General features: G+C 35.8%; 1 long non-coding RNA gene across 1 annotated transcript in view; it reads right to left on the reverse strand.

Moving 5' to 3' along the window:
- Nucleotides 1-5,584: 5,584 nt before the first annotated feature.
- Nucleotides 5,585-17,682, reverse strand: part of LOC144287834 (uncharacterized) — a 34,291-nt gene continuing 22,193 nt past the window's right edge. Inside the window, exons 4-6 of the long non-coding RNA XR_013355592.1 lie at nucleotides 10,939-11,009; nucleotides 7,291-9,138; nucleotides 5,585-5,972 (exon numbers count right to left, since the gene is read on the reverse strand). This is a non-coding gene — a long non-coding RNA (uncharacterized LOC144287834). The remainder of the gene's footprint in view (nucleotides 5,973-7,290; nucleotides 9,139-10,938; nucleotides 11,010-17,682) is intronic.

Below are 17,682 nucleotides of genomic sequence, written 5' to 3' on the forward strand. Positions count from 1 at the left end.
AAGAGTCAGATGCTTCACCAACTGGGCCACACCGGCATCCCAGCCCTTTACACTATTAAAAATGTCCTCAACCTTGCTTGCTGCCCTTCTTCCCTGTAGCTTCCCCTGCTACCGTGCCCCTGGCTCCTGTCCTCATGGCCTCAGCACTCCCCTCCACACCAGCAGTCGTTGGACTGGCAGCCAGAGAGGTGGCCGAGTGCAAGCAAAACCAAGTCACTCTGAAGAGTCAATGGTGGAAGTATAAGCAGTAAATCTAAACGACTATCTTAAAAGAGCCAAAGGAACCAAAGGATCTGTTACTAACATCTTTGTGCTGTTCGTACGCTTATTTGGACAATGCTTTAAATAAAATTAAAAATTGCTATATTGTTTTATTTTTATTTGACCAGAAAATGCTCAGAAGGATTTCTCTGCAGTATTTTGTGTGGTTTCTTAGAAAATCACTTAAAATCACGTTAATAAAAACAGAGCCAGATAATGAGGAGGGAGAGTTATTAGCCTCTAGATCTGACCAAAATTTCCCTTCATCTTTAATATTGTTACCTTGAAACAGTCACCAAGGCTCTCAGAGCTTTCAGTTTCTCTAGAGGGACTCAACTAAATGGTCTCTTATATCTCTTCCAGCTATGAAATTCTATATATTTTTAAAAAATGTTACTGGGTTTAAAGAAGGCCTCTTGAAAAATAATAAACAAAAATATTTAAACTGGAAAAATTTTTAATTGCTCAAATGAATTAAGACATTATTTCCACTACGTAGATTCGAAAAAAAATATGTATAGTTTTTTACCTTCATATTTTACAAATATACAAAGCTGTACCAAAATATATATAGAGCAAAACAAAATTGACAATCTTAGTAATAAAACAGAAAATAAGTCTAGCTCTGCAATATAATGACAGTGGGTGGTTTTGCACATAACGGGTAGTTCAGGAATGAAAATAATTTCACATAATGCAAAAGCCAAGACTTTCTTATTATTATAGTTAACAGGATTGCTATTAGCAGTAACTTTTTTTTTTTTTTTTTTTTTTTTTACCATCTACTATGTGTCAGGGTCTGGATATTTCACCTCATTTTTAATTTAATCCACATTATAGCCTTTAGGTACAATTATTATTCCAGATGAAAATAATCAAGGCTCAGAGAGGTTAAGTAACTTGATGAGGTGACAAAGCCAGTGAGTGGCAGAACCAGATCTGGAACACAGGTGTGTCTGGTCTGCCTGTGCTCTTAGCCATTGCCCTAACATTCACTCTGCTCATTAAATGCCTCAGTGACACACCAGTGTCCATTTCCTAACCTCCCACACTGGGTCCTTCCTGAGGGGACCCCCAACCTTCCACTGTTCCCTGTTGTATGTACTTCATTTGAGCGAAATGGAATAACTTCCTTTTCCCATCATTGTGTTTTTGACTACGTTATTTGCTCCCAGACCTGTATGCCCAGTCCCTAAACAGGTCTTAGATTATACTCATTGATCATGAAACCAGTTTGCCTTGTATGGAAGCAATGAGCCCCACCTCGATTCTCCTACTACATATCTGCTTCACTTCTAGCACTTATCACTTCGTTATTGGTGATATCTGGATTTATCATTGAAACAGGATTTATCATTTCCACTAGAAGGGAGTCCTTATGTACAGAATCAAGGAAGAGTTTACTTTTGTATTCTCAAAGCATCTAGCACAAGGGGAATGTGATTGGTGCAGAATATTGGCCAGAAAGTTTAAAAATGAGTATTTTAAGTCCTGGTGACACGCTTTGGAACTTCAAGCTGCTCTAGCTGAGGATCGCTTAAGAGAGAAACATTTAAGAAGGAAACACACACATATTTACACAACAACATATACATACACACTCTTAAATAAATTAGGTAAAATAGTAGAAATATGGAAAGCTGATATTATTTGTTGGTTTTAGCTAATTTTCACTGAAGCATAAAGAAAGAGAATCACCTTGGTTCATGGAAGCCTAGGACTTCCTTTATTTTACCTTTCCAATTCTCATAAGAACTGCTGATGCCCTGGATAAAAGAGTGGATGTAACTCACTTCAATATTTTCATTCTTAGTTACCTCTCTGGCTAATCTGCAAAACTCAAAAACTGCCGCGGTGTCTTGCACAGTAAAAACAGCTATGCTGATTTTAATTAGAAGCAGAAAACATGGATCAAATAAACTTTCATTGTGCACACAGAACTTGTCTGCCCTCGCAGGCTATGCAGTTCTGTTGCGTGGAGCTCTAAAGCCAACTATTTATGGCTCATAACAAAATGTTTGCCATCAAACAATGTCTTGGCTCTGTTTTCTGCTTACAATATGTCTGTTCATCCTTAGCTGCCTGCCTGTTTCACTTCCCTAGAAACCTCTACAAGAACTGAATCTATCAGCAGCTTTCCACTCCTCCAAATAATAATCTGTCATCGTTAAGAAAAAGAAGACCATCTTATCCAAGGGCCCCAGTTTCACTACCTTTCATCACAACATTTCAGACTGAATCACTGTCATCTTATTGGATTATGTCATTGAGATTTCTTTCTCTTTTAGCATCCACATGCATGCATATAATCAATCATTATATCATCGATTCTCCTTTAGGAAATTTTCTGGGATTTGCTCTTCATCGTTCTTACCACCTTCAGCCTCATCCAAGCTGTGACTGCCCATAGCCCATCCATTCTGCAGAGACCTCTGCAAGCTATTGTGTAAAAGTTAGTCCCTTCAAAGAACATGGTAGTTAACTACAAAAGAGATCCAAATGTATAATAAAGTTAGTCAGAAGATCCCACATCAGGCACACAATAAGTATTTATTAAATGTGGGGATATAATCTATTCATAAATATTTTAATGGATAGAGAAAATACAAATACAGTATATTCTTACTGTACAATTTCATCTTAAATTATGCCACATGGTATCTTTTATGTTTCTAATTCCTTACTTACTCTACATTCTTATTGCCCAGAAATAGTTCTAACAGGTGTGGCCACAGATGGTAAATACTTATCAATTGAAATATCCAAGATATCAACCAATACACAAATACTTTTCTAGTAGGTGTTTTTGGAATTGTTACCAATTTACTGGCTTTCATTTCCTTTTCCTCCCTAGATCATTATTCCCAGATTAGACTCTAGCAGATGGTAGAGATGACTCTTTTTTTTTGGATGCCCTAAATATTTTTTAAACTTCAATTTACAGTTGAGGAGGTAATAAACATTCTTGACTACCTTGAAAAGCATGTGTGTTTAAGTAGCAGGTCAAGTTTATTTAGCAAGATCCAGAACCAATGTACTATTCTCAAACTTTTTCAATTGCTTCATTTTCTCTAAGTGATACCAATATAACAACCATAATCCTAGCACACCATAATCACACAGTAGACATGCTGTGTAGATGTATAGGACAATTGCACTTGCAAAGTTGAATTTTCAACTTCCTTAGCAACAGAATAGATCCTATATAATAAAGAATAAACAGCACAGGGGAGGAATAAGAAAATCTTCTATTTGGTTTGAAGATATATTTTCCAAAATGCTGTCCAGAGCCATGACTCTCAGTCACTGCTTCCTCAACACTTTCCTCGTGAAATATTCAGCCAGAAATATTCAGCCAGAAATATTCAGAAGATCCTATCTGATGATCTAAAGAAAACTAACCTAGACCTTTATTTTATTGACTTATCTGTGTCAGTAGGAGGCACCCTCCAGTGAAATTCCTCATTCTCCAATAAAAAATAGAGATCTAGTGTCAAGTTACTTTGTTAAATGTTATAGGGTTGATAAGAGAACACCAATATATATTACAAGATTGAAGTATTGAACTAAGACATACACATGTTGATGTTTATTGTGTGTTAGATGTCTATTATTAATGTATCTTGTTAATCTCCACCAGAACTCATGGGCCAGGTATTATAATTTTCTGCAGCTTTTTAAAAAAAATTTTAAGATTTTATTTATTTATTTGAGAGAGAGAGCGCACACAGAGGGAGAGGGAGAAGGGTGGGGGAGAAGCAGACTCCCCGCTGAGCAGAGAGCCTGACTTGGGGCTTGATCCCAGGACCCTGGGATCATGACCTGAGCTAAAGGCAGACGCTTAACCTACTAAGCAATCCAGGTGCCCCGTTTCTGCAGTTTTTAGATGTCAACTGAAGCACAAAGAGTATATAATTGGTCTGAGATCACACGACCAATTAGTGATGGAGCCAGGACTCAAATCTGGGTTTGACTCCAGAGGCCATGCTCTTCACAATCCAGGTGATAATAGCAGCCTGTGAAGGGAAACACAATGGAGTTTGAGTAGACTGCAAATGCCAGCTAACAGAATGTGTCAAGCTAAAATCTGGAAATATGGAAGGGGAGAACCAAAAATCACAGTGACACTTGGGCAAAATGTTATAAATAACCCGTCTAAAATGTTAAGGGACCAATGGCTCTGGAGAAATCCAAAAATCCTTTGATAATGCTGTCTCTAGAAGTGTCAGTAACACAAACTCATATACTGCTAGCTAAACCGTGTGCTTCATTCCCACCCCAGCAAAATTGTAAGCTAAGTCTCCCGGATGATTTTCTGTAGGAAAAAAAGCTCCAATCTTAGGACCAAAATTAATGCAAAATGATATTTTCCTTACAGAACTTCATTTACAAATACTAATTTCTACCTGATACTAATAGCTTGCATAGCATCTGAAATAGAAGGGCTACCCTCAGTTACGTTAGACCTGAACTCACCAATATAATAGCCTCTAGCCTTATGCAGCTGTTGAGCTCTCGAAATGCTACTAGCCCAAACTACGATGTACTCTAAGTATAAAATTTACATTGGGCGATGAAGGAAAAAAAAAGCATGCAAAATATCTCATAGTAACTTTTATGTTAATCATATGTTGAAATGTATTTTGGATATAGTCGATTAAATAAAATATATTATTAATATTAATTTCATTCATTTTTATTCTTTTTAAAAATGTGGCTGCCAGAAAATTTAAAATTACATATACAGCCTATATTATATTTCTAGTAGAATGCCTTTGATCTTTTAAGTGTGCTTAGTAAATATACTAATATGTATTCACATTGTATTACATAATCTGAATCATATACTAGGATTAAAACTTTTCTTTTGAATTCATATCTGATAAAAGTTTTAGTTTCTGATTAAATGCATAACATTTACTCAAATACATTTTTGTTTTCAAATTCTGCATTGAACAGTGAAAAGAGAGTTATCTTACTTTGGTGCCACACTTACAAGACAGTTGCAAGGCATTGGAGCCACCAACTGTTCAAAAGTGGCAATACCCAGCTAATTCAAACCTTCACAGAACATGAAATAAACATCTGTGGAAAACACAAGTCTATGAAGGAAAAAAATGTTTTAAGTAATACATAAATAAAATATATGATTTTTATTTTAAACTACTGTGGTTCATTCACCCAGCAAAAATATAGTGGCTCACATTTCCCAAATTCTATTGGGAAAATAAATGGAAATCGTTCAAGAAAAAAATACTGATAAGCATACAGAAAACTATGCAGATTAAAAGATTTCAAATAAACATTGATAAGTCACATAGAATTAAGCTGTTGAAAATTTTAATTGTCAGGAGTCAGTAAATAACAATATATCTTTTTCTGTAACAGAATAAAGCAGATTATATATATTTTTAAAAACACACTTATGAGTTTGAGAATATTTTTAGAATTTTAAAAATTTAGCTGTAACTCTGGAATAGTATGAATACTTTGGTTCTTCAGGGCCTTCTTGCATGCCAGAGTGTGGCTAATGAAAGTTATCACAATTATCAGTTTTCCTGAGGACAGATGCCCTCATTCTATGGCCCTTGAGGCCTGATGGACCCTCTTGGCTCCCACCAGAGTTCTGGAGAACCCGCACTGGTTTGGTGGAAAGTTTTCCAGGCTTGCTTGATCTGATGAATAAGGATGTCCATGTCTTCTGCCTGAGGCTAAATAACAGAGGCAAACAGTCAATTTAGCAAACTTAAACCTTCAAATCCCCAAGCCTAGGGCATAGGTCCAACCACGGAATCTCAGTCCATCCAGTTTGTCTTCTTTGGTGTTTAACAAGCCCATCAAGGATACCACCACAGCCCTGGGGAGTCTTCTACAAAGAAGGGCCAGCCATGACTCTTACCTGTGATGCTTGTGGCCAAAGAGAACTCTGAAAATCTCCAGTGTCATCCACACAATGAATATAATACTGCCAAACACTAATCTTATTTTTTTACTAGCAAAATAATCTTAGAAATTTGGAAAAAAAGTATCCCAGTCATATGCTTGGGTATGAATGTGATGTATTTGTACTGGTGAGCCTGGTTTCATCATTTGAGTAGAGAAACACGGAAACTGGAAACTTAAGCTCTTCTTCAAGGCATACCTATCTTTAGGCAAACTGAGTAATTTTGATGTTTAAAGGAATTTTCTGTGATTTTAACAATATTGTATGATCTCTTTTGCTTTGTAGACTCAGTCAGTCTTCTTAGAAATTTAGTGTTTTAGGTTTTCTAATTCTGCCCTGAATTATATGATAGATAAATCTTCCCTCAGAAAGTTTCTTAGAGGTATCAGCTTCTTGGTAAAGATCTCTATTTAAATGCATTTAGTATGTTTAAAACTAGACACCATCTCAAAGTTTTATTCTGACTCATTGTCTTTTAAATGTGTGTATTTGAAACCGTCTCACTTGAAAATGTGTGGTTTATGGTGTAATTTGACATTAAGGATTATTAGAAAAAATTACTCTAGATGTTTATGGGTAACAAACGTGAAAGCTTTGTAACTTATAACATTTGCCATCAATACACTTTCAGACAGAAAACCAATAAAGTATTAAAGTGTATGTTGCAGGAAAAATAGATAACCACTCTGTTTAGTGTTACATAGAAACGGGAGAGATATGATTTCTACCCTAATGGAAATTATACACTAATTGTGCAAGACTGACATGAGAATGAAAATTACAGAGTAAGAGTGGGTGTTCAACTATGTAATGAATGGCAACGGGTTCAAAGAAGTCTTAAAAAAAAGAAAAGAAAAGAAGTCTTGATGCAGCAGGAAAGTTGAAGAGAAGGAACCTGTGAGAGCTTTAAAGAATAAATATAACTGGACAAATAGAAGAGGGAGAGAAAGATGTTTCAGGAAGTGGTAATAAAATAAATGAAGATAGAAAAATAGTAATTTATTTGTCTGTGAAATAGTGAAGACAAGAAGTGAAAATAAAATAACATGTATGCATATATATATAGTATTTATCTTTCAAAGTACCTGATTTAAAACCATCATCCTCAGGGATCCCTGGGTGGTTCAGCAGTTTAGCACCTGCCTTCAGTCCAGGCCATGATCCTGGAGTCCCAGGATCAAGTCCCATGTCGGGCTCCCTGCATGGAGCCTGCTTCTCCCTCTGCCTGTGTCTCTGCCTCTCTCTCTCTGTGTCTCTCATGAATAAATAAATAAAATTAAAAAAAAAAAAAACATTGTCCTCAAGACCAGTTATTAGATAATGCTATTAAAATGATTTAGTCAAATTTAGTCATCACTCTGTATATATCTACTTAAGCATAATCACAATAAGTTCTAATACCAATATTTATTTGGATAAATTTAAATTTAATTAATTATTGTTATTTTTCCTTCAACTTATAATAGAATGAAACCAGGCAGCTCCTGGTTTTTGTACATGGCATTCACAGATATCATCAAAAAAGAATTACCAATTTGGTATCATTATCTACAAATTAATGATTTTGCCAAAGAAAATTCAACTAGAAAAAACATCCTGCTACTCCAAGCAGAGATAAGCACATGTAGTTGGAACTCATCTGGTTTTGTGGGTGAGTGAAGAAGTGCCAAACATCACCAGGATGCAAGATCATAGCTTTCTACATTGGCATGTTTGAGATCAGTTGACAACTAAAATGGGGACTTGAATTGCTACCTTTCAAGAGGTTTTGTCATAACAAGGCATATAATATATAATTGCTGATTTTCCAAAAGACAAGTCTTCACATACTTAAATGAACCTTTTGTAGAAGCTTTACTATTAGGAGGATATAACCAACCCAAATTCCAGTTCAGTTTGACAGGAAAGAGTTGACTCATGAATTGGGTCACTTGGCCATTATTTTCAGCCACAAGAATAAGGTAAAATCTTTGATTGGAGGCCTTGACATGACATTGTAGAAACTGATGGAAAAAAACCCTCTTATTGTTAGGTATAAGTTGCCACTCTGGAAAGAGATACTGAAAGCAGACAACCTTTTAGATGGTCTAGTGCTAGAGAAAATTCTGCAGGCTATGGATGAAAATAACAGAGTCCTAAAATTTTCACTCTAAACAAATATACAGACACAAATTTTTCAATATTTGAAAAAATGTAAGGAAGATATAATTCTTTATAAATGTTGCTTTGTCATCTATGTGAAGAAAATCAAATTCTAATATAGTTAATTGTGCTAATGTGTAAATATGGGAAATCCTTGTATTTCATTACATTTCAAAGGATACAAGACTCATAAAGACTAAGAAGCATTGTTTTACAGACATACTATAGATAATGAGGCTTATTTTGGTTCCTCTTCAAATATAATACAGGTGTTGGCCAAAACTGTGTTGCAAGAGACAACTCAAACTACTTAAGTAAAAATTGAAGTTTAATTGCCTTAATAAATGATATTTTTCATGGGAAAGCTGGATCTGGGATTAGAATGATATAGTGAAGTAAGCTCAGTTGTGCTCAATTGCTCTCACTCTCTCTGTCTTTCCACACTGTAGAAAAACTGGCCACCCACAGATTAGTAATCCCAACAGAAAGCTGGATCTATGAAAGTAGAGTTCCATGGACTCGGGTCAAACACTGCAAGGAAATGGAATTCTCTTATCAGTAATAGAATAGTAGAAGTGGAGATCTATCCATTGTCTATCTCAGAAAAACACACCCTTTACACCCTTTACCCTATTGGTATAAACTGAGTATGTTGAACAAGCATAAGGATTCTGATCACAGGGACAATTAAGTTTTGCCCCTTACCTCAGCTTCAAAACTTACTCAGTTCAGGTCATCTCCCTTGCCTTGAAAGAATATTTGGACAGGTCCATTATTTTTGTGGTCACTCACTTACAAAAAAAATAAAAATTCTTTAGTTACTGCTGGTAATAAACACAATTTCAGTTTAAAAATTAGATACCTGGTATAAAATATTAAACAAGATCTTAAACTTGATTTAGCATTGACTATTCTTTTTTCCCAAGCTTGAATATGCTATCTCTGGACACCTGCCATGGGGAAGAGAGGAGGGAGGGAGGAAGAGGGAACAAGGGTTGCATCCTTCTGTCCTCTGATCCCACACTTTCTCTCTTCAGAGATTCTTTAACACACTATCTCTCTCTGACATTGCCCTTGTTCCAGTTAGGCAGATGACGCTCTTTTTCATATGATCTTCTACCATTTTGTTCCGTACCCTTAGGAACAAGGGTATGTATGTTCGTCTTCATTTTGGTTCTGCTGAGATTTTCTGGCCCTTATTGGACACGATTTACGATTTATGACATCCAGCACATGTCCCACCTCTGGCTCATCCTTGTGTATTTGTTATCATAACATAACCTAGACTCTCCTGATTAACACACACACCAACAAATCTCTCCAACAAAATCTCTTGACCAAATTCTTCTTTGTTACACCCTGACTCCTTTTTATATTCCTTAACTAACAGGTTTTTAGAGATGGTTCCTTTCTAATTCTGCATATGTAAGCTTCATGTGGGCAGAACATTTTAACTGTTTTGTTGACTGCTTCATCCCCAGCACCCAGAATAACCAGTGGCACATAATCAGCATTCTATCTTGAATAAATCAGTATGAAGTTGGAGACTGTCAATTAGGTAACTGATGTTGATCACTGGTGCCTTTGTCAAAAGAGAGACAGGAAAGATCCAGTTATAACATCATATTAGACATGCACAAACAATTCCCACATTTCCTCTACCTAATATAGTAAATACAATTATCCCACTCACAACTGAAAATGCACTTACACTTCCCCAGAGGCAGAGAACACAAAATCAAATCCAGCTATTGTGTAAAATGGTATGTCTAGGAGCTCTTAAGAAGCATACTCCTCTTAGTCCATGGTGCTTTGTCCTGTCTGGCAACATTTGACTAAATTATAAGTTTAATCACCCTATGTTTTGGTTATCTATTGTTGAGTCACAAACCATGCCAAATCATCATGGTTCGAAACAATGACATTTATTTTGTTCATCATTCTGCAATTCGGGAAGGGGTTGGTGGGAGCATGTCATCTCTGCTCCTTGAAAGCTGAAAAGGCTTGAAGGCTGATGGATGGCATCACTGAAGACTCAATTACTAACATTTGGTTGATACTGACTCTCAGCTGAAATGGTAGCCAGGATACACATAGATTCTTCAGAAGGGTACTTAGTTTCCTCAAAGTATGGTGAGTTGGTTCCAAGGGTGAGTATCATGTGAACCAGCAGCAGTTGTATCCTTTTTATGTGCTGCCTCAAAAATCACAGTGTCACTTTTTTCCCAGAAAATTTGTCACAGGCTTTCCCAGAATCAAAGAGAGAAAACATAGACACCCCTAGCCCCCAACACATCTCAATGAACATGTGTCAACATTGCACCATAATAAAAGCTTGAAAGTTGGGATACATATCACTGTGATCATCTTTGGAAAACACACTCTTCTATACCCTAGAATATCAACTACGACAATGAAGACAAGCACAATTTCCACATTTGGTAAAAGAGCAAAAATGAAACAACAAAGTGGTCCCACACCTTACACTATGTCTTGTGGCCAGGAACAGTGAGGCCCACCCTCCTGAGTATTGTTCCTCGGATTGCCAGTCTTGCAACCACCCATTGGCTCTGCCTCCACCACAGTCTTACCTGAAAGGAATTTAGGGGATAAGTCTCTATCTTTTAACAGCTCTCTTTTTGTTAGCAGTGGTTCTGAAGCTCTGAGAAAACACAATCATCACAGTATTTTCAGGATCTAGGCTTCTCTCAAATTACCTAAAATCTGAGTTGCTGGTCAATTACATTTCTCTTACTTTCACCAGTTAAAATGCTAGTCCATGGCCTGCTTACCTTCAGATATGCTTATTACCCTCTTGTTCTTCTCAAACTTCGTGAGCTCTTTCCCGTGTTTCCATGTGATCTGCCTTTTGTTAGAAGGAAGAAACCAGACTATTTCTCACTGTGCCTTGTGTGGCATCTCTGGCTGCACTTCCTTCATAATTCCATTCCCTGGAATTCAATGACACTTCATTCTTTCTTTATTTTCCTGGTGTAGGGAGATGGTATGCCCTGCTTTTGCTCATCTCTGGGTTGACATATCATTCATTTCACATCTCACAACAATTCAATTATCTAACTAATTCCACTGTTAAATATCCTTTTTTAAATTCTTAAAAGTACTTTAGTATTATTTTAAACTATTGTTATTCTATTTAAGTTATAGCAACTGAATCTACTAATTTTTACAAATTGAATCAAGTCTGGAGTGTTCTCTAAATTGTGACTTCTCTCATTTTAAGGTTTATTAAAATAGGCTGATTTATTAAATTAGCTATTCATGTACAGAGAAAAGTGTTTACTGAACATTTATTACTGGTGATAGATTTTATAAATCATTCAATTCTTACAATTCAATAAAGTTGGAGGATCACTCTGCTCTTATAGTGAAAAAACTGAGACTCAGATAAGTTAATTAAGTAGCTTATCCAGTGTCTGACTCTTTATTTCTTTCCACTACATCACACTATGCATTGCCTATTTTATTTTTTATCATTGGTCTTTATCCTGCTTCGAAAACTACCATTTGATATTTAGTAATAAATTTTGTTTTAGTGAGCACCTCCAAATCAGATTTGTGTTTTTCATAAATGCCTTTTCATCTATACTTAGATAAATCAAAGCTTTTGGTTGAGAATTAATACTGTAGGAATCCAATTAATAATCAAACATGGAGGAGGAGTTAGGGTGTTTCAGGATTAGTGAACACAACCAAATCACCAATGATTACTTAAAATTTTCAATATTTGCATACTAGTCTTACAGAGCCCCCAAAATACATTTAATTTGTAGGAAAAAAACCATCATGAATAAACTAGTATTAGTACTGAAATAAATCTGTTATTTGCTTACACAGTAGGTTTGACATTAGTTAGAAAATCATACTGAATTAACACAATGTCCTTATGAACATAAACCATATTGTCAGCTACTATAGTGTCACAAAAATATTTCACCATAAAGTGATGGTTTAGTTGAAGCTACATTTGCATTGAGAATGATGAACAGCATCCAAGCTTATTTGGTGTCACCTTGAAACCTGTTTGAAAGCTGAGGAATACACATCTTTTATGTATATTTTATTTCATGTAGACTAATTTAGTGACAATTTTAGTTTTCCTGAATTCCTTTTGGGGAAAGAAAAAATGTCTTGAGTGTGAAGATACAAGCCAAAGAAATGTGTCAAGTGAAAGTGACAAAAGCCTCTGTGGTAGGCAGGATTATAAGATCTTCCCAATATTCTGTCTCTGGTGTACACATCCTGCAAGGTCTCCAAGACTGCAAATTTAATGTGGTTTATTCCTGTGATTAGGTTATGGCATATGACACTATTAACCTTGAGATGAAGAGATTACCTTGGTAGGCCTGATCCAATCATCGGAGCCTTTTAAAAGTAGAGGTTTCTATGGCTGTTCACAGAGGAGAAAGTGGAGAGATTGGAAGGGCAGTTCTCCATTGCTGAGATGGGGTGCCAGGCAGAAATTCATGCTCAGGAACTGAGCAGCCTGTACGAGTTTAGTACTGCTCTCTGCAGGTGGTTGAGTGTCTACCTTTGACCCAGGGCATGATCCCAGAGTTCCGGGATCAAGTCCCACATCCAGCTCCCTGCATGGAGACTGCTTCTCCCTCTGCCTATGTCTCTGCCTCACTCTCTTGGTTTCTCTTATGAATAAACAAATAAAATCTTAAAAAAAAAAAAAAAAAAAAAAAAAAAGAACTGTTCTCAACTGACAGCAGGCAAGCAGGGATGTGAGTCCTACAATAGCAAAGCAATGAGTTCTGTCAATAACCAAGGATGAGCTAGGAAGAAGGACTCGAACTCCACATGAGAACATGACTAGCTAAAGCTCTGATTTTAGCCTGAGTAGAATCCAGCCATGCTGTGCCTGGACTTCTGACCTAGAGGAATGTGAGCTAATAAATGGATGTTGTTATTACTGCTAAATTTGTGGTGATCTGTTACACAGCAATAGAAGAGGAATACATCTCCAAAGGTGGCCTGAACAGATCCCTTTCAATACTCTGGGAAAGCATGGGGTTGATGGAACACACAGGGACTTTTGTGCATAGACTTGGCCCACATGGTCATGTTAGGACTCACTGCTCTACTCTGAACAACTGGAGTGGGATCATGCAGTATGCAGGTTTCATTACTCAGCTTTAGTCCAAAAGCATGTACAAAAAAAAAAAAAAAAAAAAAAGCATGTACAGTGTCCCAGCTTACCAAGCACATTTTGATCTAAGGCTTGCACAAGACTGAAGCTTTACTCCAGCAAATATTTTGGTCCATAACCACATAGATATTGGATAGAAAAATACTGTCGTAAATACTTGGTCTCCAATCTGAATTCACTGCTCTTACTATAGACTAATGTCATAGTCATTGAAAAGGGTGAATTTTGTAAAACAATCTTTCTTATTATTTATTACCCAATAAATGGAATTTGAATTTTTGAGAGTTCTTGCTTGCAAATTATCAAGTTACAGATATGCAAAAACATAATCTCCCAAACCTAAAATGTTGTTCAGTCATGATGACAACTACTTTCTTACCACAAAGATACTTGTGAAGTATGTTATTCAATTGTTTTGAACAAATTAAAGCATTCCTGAAAAGTCAGACCCATCAAAAATATTTTTTAAATAACATATTTGCCACTGAACATAGTAAATTTTAGAGACTCAATTCATTGTTGGCTCTTGCCATTTATCTTTATCTCTTTAACTATGGTGAATGTGAAGCCAGAGCAACTTATTTAGATAGTGAAGTTAACCTTATCAATAACAATATATGTCGCATAGTGTTTCAAGTTGTACTTCAGTATAAAACGTGTTCTAAGTTTTATTGGTTTGTTCAATAGCTGAAAAAAGAGACATACTCAGTATTACCACTAATATTGGGTGGTCAGGGTATGGACACACTTTTGCCACAATGAGATTTTTTTTTTTTTCCACAATGAGATTTTTAAGTATAGTAGACTTCTGTATTTACTTAGGCCCCAAATACTGGAAGAATATTATATACTGCAATGCTACATCAATTATTAACCAAAGTGTGGTATGTGGGTTATGTGAGATGACTTTAGATAGCAAACTTAAGTATATTTCTTACTTAAGTAGACAGAAAATAATATTATGTGTTGAGTGTAATATTTATGGTAGGCAAAACCATAATGCTGGTTTGGGAAAATTAAACATATTTAAGTAGAAATGGAATGAAGTGAAGTAAAATGATTAGGTAAATATTGCTTTAAGTGTTATATAGATATGCCAAAAATTGTGAGAGTGGTTAAAAATGATTAAAAGTTGGGAAACACTGCACTGTTTCTAAACTTTTTACCTCTATTTGATTTCTAGTTCTAAAATTAATTGTGTTCCTTTACTTTTCCAAACATATTTTCAAAGGCATCAAGTTAATATCAGCAATTAAATTTAAGGAATTGAAAGCATTTTTTGATTACTTGAATATTTTACTGAATGATTCATAAGCTATATTTTCTTATATAAGGTTCTGGATCTGAACTTCTCTGATTGCTATGATGTGTTAAAATCCAATCAGAATAATCTATTTATGAGGTAAATTATAAAATCATAAATAAATTACAAAATTATTTATGTATGAAACTCTTCTTCATATAAGAGTTTAAGTTTTGAAATAAGTATATTTTAATTTAGTTAGTAAAATAGTTGACCATCAACAATCATCACTTCTATTGCTTATATTGTATGTTTTTTAGTGTTTATATATATTAAAGGATTTTCATATGTGTTTATATTTAGTTGCTATAGATCATGTAGCAACTGAAATTAATATCTACACTTTGATTAGTATTTGTGGTTTGATAATAGAAAATACTGGTATGCTTTACTAATTCAACATTCGTGTCCAGTATAAAACTGATCTATGTCACTTAGTGCTTTTGACGATGAGTAAAAATACTATTTGGTTATGAGATATTTTGCACACCTAAAAAATAAATTAGAATTCTCCCATTCTATGTGTAGAGCCCTCCATATTTTCTGAGTCTTCCCCAGATTATCAGCAATGAAAATGCATAATGTTTTCTATTGTGGTCTGCCTCATTTAGTGTTAGTTACTACAGTTGTTGCCTCTGTCTATATCTCACTGTGTGATTGACACCAAAAACAATCTTGGGTTGGAGAAACAGATTCTTCTTATTTAGGTGCACCCTGGAATGCGTTATAATTACATACTCAAGGGAACTTATGCTGAACACAATTTTACATTTACATTATGGACTCTGCCTGCAGGCAGTGACAGTAAAGAATAATGAGATGAAGCCAAAGATTTCTGCAAACTCTTCTCTGCAAAAAATGGGGGGAGGGTAGACTCAAGGGAAAGAAATATTGTAGAAGTTCTATGTCAGATAGAGGAAAAATAACATAATTTGAAAGGAATGTGAAAAGACTGTGTTAGGGAATAGACCTAAGTTGACACAACATAGAGACCAATAATGCATTAGCTCACAAAAACAAAACAAGGAAAATAATTTTGTTTTTCTTTCAAATATCAGTCCAGAGGCAAGTAGGCAATGCAGGGTGAGCAGGAGACTCCTCTGGACTACATATTCAAAACTAGCTCACCAGACTGTGTTTAGTCAAGACCCACGCAAAAAAAGAAAGAGGAGCACACACCTAATTATGTCAAGAACAAGACTGGGAAGTCACATGTACATCTTCCCTTTACATCCCATTGTCAAGAACCTGGCCTTACTGATCTACAAAGGAGATTGGAAAAATATAGTCTCTGGCTGGGCAAGGAATCACCAAAAACTCAAGGAGTTTTATTATTAAAAGGAAAATGGGCAAAGAATATTGGAAAATAGAAGCCCTGCCTTTGGCCTCTAGTGCCCAAGTATCCATCCACATGCACCAATCATCCCATACAGAAAGTACAGGTCTACCCAAGGAATGCAGCTAAAAGTTCATCTATTTACAGTTCCCATTCCAAAATCTAGGATCTCCTAGTGATGTTTATGTCTGCCCATCTGATCTGGAAGTGGATCTGAAGGACTAGTAATTTACTATCATATAGACAAGTTACTTGCACTTCCATACATCCCAACACAAAATGAATTATTGCACTATTAGGTATTTACTCAAAGGACACAAAAATACATATTCAAAGGGGCACATGCACCCTGATGTTTATAGCAGCATTATCAAAATATGCAAATGTGGAAAGAACCCAAATGACCATCAACTGATGAATGGACAAAGAAGATGTGGTATATTTATACAATAGAATATTGCTCAACCATCAAAAAGGATGAAATCTTGCCATTTGCAATGACATGGGTAGAGCTAGAGAGTATTATGCTAAACATAAGTCAGTCAGAAAAAGACAAATATATGATTTCACTCAGATGCATAATTTAAGAAGCAAAACAGATTAACAAATGGGAAGGAGAAAAAACAAATGGGAAGAAAAAAAAAGGGTAGCAAACCATAAGAGACTGTTAACTACAGAGAACAAACTCAGGGTTGATGGAGGAAGGTGGATGGAGGATGGGCTAAATAGGTGATGGGTATTTAGGAGGGCACTTGCTGTGTTGAGCACTGGGTGCTATCTATAAGTGATGAGTCACTAAACTTTACTCCTGAAACCAGTATTATACTATATGTTAACTAACTAGAATTTAAATAGAAATTTGAAACAACAAAAAACAATGAACCAGGATGAAGAGCTGCAATCCAAACTACCATTCTGAAAATAAAGAATGGGAAACATAGCAATCACTATGATATTCTATTTGGCAGGAATTGAGAAGATAAAGTAAATCCCTTGGTTAGGCTCTAGTTCTGATCTCTGGAAGGAACACATTTGTCTACTGCTCCCTATGGCCACTGGTCATACCCCTGGTCATACACCTAGGAAATTCATTCTTTTCATTATCTATCATGGTATCAGCTTATATAAGTCTGAGTCCAAACAGGAGAGAGAAAACATGAAGTAATTCAAACAAGAAGAGTTTAATATCAAGAATCACTGGGGCACCTGGCTGGCTTGGTTGGTAGAGCATGGTAGAGCATGTGACTTTTGATCTTGGGGTTGTGAGTCCAAGCCCCATCATGTTGGCTGTAGAGTTTACTTTAAAACTAAAGTCTTTTTAAAAATATCAAGAATCACTAACTAAACAGGGGTTTGGAAGAATGAGGAACTGGCTAGTAAGAGAACCCCAAAGAATATAGAAATAGCAGTTATAAGGAACAGCCTCTACTCCTACAGCTGAGATAGAGCCCCAAGGAAGAAGCCCCTCACAAAGACAGAGATCCAGACCTTGTTTAAAGTATATGCATGGCTCACTGAATGGC

This window comes from Canis aureus, chromosome 17, assembly GCF_053574225.1.
Source record: "Canis aureus isolate CA01 chromosome 17, VMU_Caureus_v.1.0, whole genome shotgun sequence".
NCBI classification, from domain to species: domain Eukaryota; kingdom Metazoa; phylum Chordata; class Mammalia; order Carnivora; family Canidae; genus Canis; species Canis aureus.